Source organism: Henckelia pumila, chromosome 4, assembly GCF_033568475.1.
Source record: "Henckelia pumila isolate YLH828 chromosome 4, ASM3356847v2, whole genome shotgun sequence".
Taxonomy (NCBI): domain Eukaryota; kingdom Viridiplantae; phylum Streptophyta; class Magnoliopsida; order Lamiales; family Gesneriaceae; genus Henckelia; species Henckelia pumila.
The window spans coordinates 186,036,275-186,041,952 of record NC_133123.1 but is presented as its reverse complement, the minus strand read 5'-3'; the positions used below and the strand labels follow the sequence as shown (position 1 = coordinate 186,041,952).

The 5,678-nt window shown below is 35.2% G+C and overlaps 1 long non-coding RNA gene across 1 annotated transcript; it reads right to left on the bottom strand.

The window, feature by feature from the left end:
• Positions 1-4,638: 4,638 nt before the first annotated feature.
• LOC140859795 (uncharacterized) lies at positions 4,639-5,179 on the bottom strand. The gene is made up of 3 exons (XR_012143534.1): positions 5,091-5,179; positions 4,882-4,984; positions 4,639-4,761 (listed from the first exon to the last, which is right to left on the bottom strand). It is a non-coding gene; the product is annotated as an uncharacterized lncRNA (long non-coding RNA).
• Positions 5,180-5,678: the final 499 nt, after the last annotated feature.

Genomic DNA, 5,678 nt, shown 5'->3' with positions numbered 1-5,678 from the left:
TTTAATCACTTAATCTTGTAAAATGGAACCGAACTACTACATTCTCCCCATACTTAAGATATTTCATCCTCGAAACAAATCTTAAGTACTTAGTGCAGTGAATACTGAATAAACATTCTTTATTCATACTGAAAATTTTACAAGATACAACTAAAATACAAAATGTACAGAATAATTCTGGATAATCTGTACGCATACAACTTTCAAGTTCACAAGTAGCTTCTTCAGTGCCCCGACGCTGCCACTGAACTATAACAAGAGAAATGATCTTGTTACGCAACACCTTGTCCTTTTGAACCATGATACGCAATGGTCTTTCCACATATGTCAGATCTGTATCCAACTGGACCTCAGATGGCTGTAAGATGTGGGACTCATCTGCTACATACCGTCGCAACAGCCATACATGGAACACATCGTGGATACTTGACAGATACGGTGATAATTCCAATCTGTAAGCCAAATCTCCCTCACTTTCTAGAATTTCAAACGGACCAATGAATCTAGGAGATAGCTTAACCTTGAGACCAAATCTCAAAATCCTGCGGAAAGGTGAAACTTTCAAGAATACATTCTCACCCACCTCAAAATTCAAAGGTCTACGCTTGGTATTTGCATAATTGGCCTGACAATCCTGTGAAGTTCTGATACGTTTCTTGATCTGTCAATGATATCAACACCCTGTTGACTAATTCTAGTCCTTCCACTTGTCGCTCCTCCACTTCTTCCCAGAACAGTGGAGTACGACATCATCAATCGTACAACGCTTCAAATGGTGCCATACCAATACTACAACGATAACTGTTGTTGTACGCAAACTCAATCAAAGACAACTGGTCTTGCCAAGCTGGACCAAAATCCATAGAACATGCTCTAAGAATTTCTTCAAGAGTACGGATAGTACGCTCTGACTGCCCGTCAGTCTCTGGATGGTAAGCAGTACTCAAGCTAAGAGTAGTACCCATAGCACGCTGAAAACTTTCCTAGAATCTGGAAGTAAACCTGGGGTCTCGATCACTGACAATGCTCACAGGTACTCCGTGAAATCAAACAATATCCTGAATGTACATGCGAGCCATCATGTCAAAACTTAAGTCTCGGTTATAAGGAATGAAATGTGCTGACTTGGTAAGTCGGTCCACAACAACCCAGGTAGCATCACAATTCCTCGAGGATACCGGCAAATGGGTCACAAAATCCATCGTGATAAACTCCCATTTCCACTCAAGAATAGACAAACTATGAAGCAATCCTACAGGTCGTCGGTGTTCTGCTTTGAACTGATGACATACCAAGCATCTAGAAACATACTGATACACACTACTCTTCATTCCTTTTCACCAGAACCGAGTACACAAATCCTTGTACATATTGTTGCTCCCTAGATGAATACTCAACTTAGAACGATGATCTTGGGATAAAATATCCTCTCTCAGAGTATCATCCTCCAGAAATACAATACGGCCAGACAAACAAAGAAAACTATCTGAATGATAATGAAATCCAGACGTACTACCCTCGTTGTCTAGACGAGCCAAACGCTGAGTCTTCGGATAAAAAATATGAGCATCTCAAATCCGAGAATACAAGGTTGGATTAGATAAAATCGCAAACATTTGGATACTCTGCATACCTTTCTTATGCTTGAAGGTATACCCCAAGAACAACAATCTTCAATCGCACTGGATACCAAACTAGTATGAAGTGTGGATACTCTCACTTTGCGACTCAAGGAATCAATGGTAAGATTAGCAGCCCCTGGATGGTATTTAATTTCGCAGTCATAATCCTTCATCAAATCCATCCAGCGTCTCTGTCTCATGTTCAACTCCTCATGATTGAATAAATACTTGAGACTCTTGTGGTCTATAAAGATCTCAAATCTCTCGCCATACAGATAATGACGAAGTTCACAGAAATTCTCTTCACAATCTGAGGACCACTCAAAAGTTACGACCTTGGGAGTAAGTTGCGTCATTGGTCGAGTTAGCTGTGAGAAATTCGCGATGAAACAATGATAATAACCTGCCAGACCCATAAAACTACGGATCTCAGCCACTGTCGTCGGATGCGACCAATTCAATACAACCTCAATCTTGCTCAGATCACTACAACAAAAATGCTGAAAGACTACGGTGAAAAAATGTAGTTAATTGGGGGTTTAAAACCGTAGTTAATAGCCATGTAGTTAAAAGTATGGTCATAGACTACGGTTAAAAACCGTAGTCTTTAACAACAAAAAACTAACCGTAGTCTTTAACAACAAAAAACTACAGTTTTTAACCGTAATTTTTTGTCGTTAAAGACTACGGTTTTTAACCGTAGTCTTTTATCGTTAAAGACTACGGTAAAAAACCGTAGTCTTTTCTATTACACTTTCAACTACATAGTCTTTAACAACGGTTTTAAAGACCTCTTTAACAACGGTTTTTCACCCTTGTCTTTTGTTATTTATAAAGCAAAAAAAAAACACAATTTCCAGTATTATAAATTCCTTAGAATAAATAAAATTTAATATACATATTTTCAGTATTGTAAATTTTTCAAAATTGAAAATTTGAATCCTAGATTCATGCGCTAAAAAATAGAGTAAAAAATGGTCCTAAATTCCTAATCTTTCTAGCTCTGCTAAAACTACCTTGAAGCCTTGTTGTTGGAGAGACTTATCCATAATTGGTCAAGACACGTGTTTCTTTCCTCGTTATGATCATGATACGTGACCTCGACCCTGTCAAGTTATCTCCCTTGCTTGTTATGTTACGAATTGACATAACCCTTTGTTCTCTTCAAGGAATATGGTTGCCTAGTCATCGGCTTCCCATAGAGTGGAGCTGTAAATTCCCATGGGTTGGAGCTTTGGGTATGGAACTCCCTTTGCCTCGTTGTTCTTGAATGCTCGATCGGTACTCCATCTACTGAAAAACTACAATTTCACCAAATAAAAGTAAGATAAATTTATAGATAACAAAGGCCAAAATTAACTCCCACCCCAATCCTCGAGACACCCTAAAATGTCAAATAATAAATACTTGTACAGTTTACAGACTTTTTAAGATGCTCTATTCAGTTCAAGGTGCTAATAAAGTAATGAAAATATGGACATTCAGTTAATGGAACCTATTACATGAATCCATGCCTACAATTAAATTTCAAAGCAAATATAATACATTTCAGAGGCAACATACGAGACTCATAAAAATACAAATTACAACCTCAAAACATAGCATAATATAAATAACAAAATTCGAGAAGCAATATAATATGAGAAATAGAAAAGGACGAAAGAAAAAAAAAGAGCAACTTTTGCAAAGTAAATTAAGATATCAATTCAATCAAAAAAATCAATTTCATATTGTACCTTCTCAGCTTCTCCAACTATGAATCATATATTTCCCTAAAGGGACCACAAAGAAAAAAATGCAGAAATGGAAGAAATGGTCAGGATACATCTTTAAGAACGGGCATTCAGTTCATGCAGCCTGCTCTTTCTAACAAAATCCTAGGATGCACATGATGATGATGATAGAAAAGAAAAAATGCGTGCTATCTCAAGATCGGGGTCTCTAGAAATTGTGTTTCGTCCTTTAGAATGAGTTCTGTTCCATCCAGTAATCCACCCTGTCAAATCATTTAAAAGAACTAGATCCACATCTTTGCAGCAATTCAATTGTAGAAACACAATTCATTCTAAAGGATGAAACAGAGTTCCTAGACACCCTATGTTCATTTCCTATAATAGTTCATAAATCAAGCAGATAACAACAGAAAAAAAGCTACATAATGTACTTTCTGTAGTTATTTACAGAATACTCGAAATGCAGCAATTCATTAAGAGGATCCCGACCATCTTAAGACTCATAAATTATTCTTTCAAATGCATTTAACACACCTGATTTGGTGTCTTGTGGACCTAACTAGTTTGCTGCAGCTGCATTGCATCCAAAAACTGTATTGAAAGGAGATAGAGTTTAAGAAGCCTTCAAAGAAAGAAATAATTTTATACTCACTACACTATTTGGGAACTTATCAAGCAGACAAAGTAGCTGAAACTGATTCAGCTCTGACATAAACCAGATAGACGAGACAAATCAATATAATACCTGAGATTTCATTAATACTTTCAATAGCAGGACATCAAGGTATATATTTTTTAAACAAAAGCCATAAAAGCAAGTGAAGAAAAATTAAAATCTGAACTAGCTGTCTGAAAAGAAATTTATCCACATCCATACCTTGCGAAGACAACCATTTTCAAGCTTTTGTCTTTTTGCAGCTTGATTCTCGACCGTAGATGTGGTACCTGAGCTTTTGGCCATTTTTGCTAAGAGAGGTAACACGATTTCACTGTTATTCAATGGTAACTGGAAACATTGGCAGTTTCTCTCCAAAAAACAATTGTGAATTAACAGTGTTATCTTGAAAATCATTAATACATTTAAGTTCAAAACTTCTAGGAAACAAATCAACAATATCTCCAAAAAAATGGCGCAAGAAGTAATTATTTTTACATGCTTAGTCATCCCGCATAAGAGACAATAATATTTAGACCTTAGTTGAAGTACTGTTACACCACGTGTATCAAAGGTAATATGTATTTTTCAATCGGACGAGGGATCTAAAAGAGCCAAACTTTTAAGGGTTCTTTTCAATCCATTCTTGTAATCAACATGGCAAAGCCCGAAGCGAAGGGTGTAGCCAGAATTCCACTCGAAATTATCCAGAAAAGACCATGCAAAGTACCCTTTGATATTCACACCATATCTGCAAATTATAACATATATATATAGTTGCATTAATATATATATATATATATATATATATATATATATAGTGAAATCATTCATATTTTTGTGATGAATTCATGATAATAATAATACTCACTCGATAGCCTCTCTAACAGCTCGAAGATGGCGATTGTAGAAATCTATTCTCTGTGGAACTTCAATACCCACTTTCAAGTTACCACTGTTAAGATCTCCCATGCCTGAAAATTAATTATATATTTCAAATTAAAGTCAGTAAATACAAAGGAAACTATATATGGAGGTTCAATTAATGCGATTTCGGGGTTTATATTATTACGTACGTACCATTTTCTGTTATGTAGATCGTCGGATTGTTGTATTTCTCTTTGGTATAGATTAAAAGATCTCGAAGGCCCTTTGGATACACATAGAAACTACTCACTCCAGTTTGAAAATTATTCATAACAAAACATATCATTAAATTAATCAAAAAATTATATAAAACTAGTTCCGACAATCGAACTAAAGTTTTCAAAATCCATATTTCACATCACCACATCCTATCAATATCAAAAAAACGAATACATCACTCTTAAAGTAAAACTACCCAAACGAGAACAATCTGAATTTTCAGAAAATTGCCAATAAATTTTGAAATTAATATATGACAATTCAATAACATCTAAACATCCAAATATCATATTATTTAACACTAAAATTCAAAAATTATACTTTAAGTAATCTGGAAATTTGAAATTAATTCGAAATAAATTTTGAAAAATTAGTAATACCTCCAATCGTCTTAAGTATTGCACCTACAACCAACAATAATCAAATATCAATTCTCGGAAGTCAATTAAATTTAAATCCCCAAATTTTCAAAACACTCATCTCGAAATTTACCTCAAACCATCGAATTTGGGCTTCGAACAA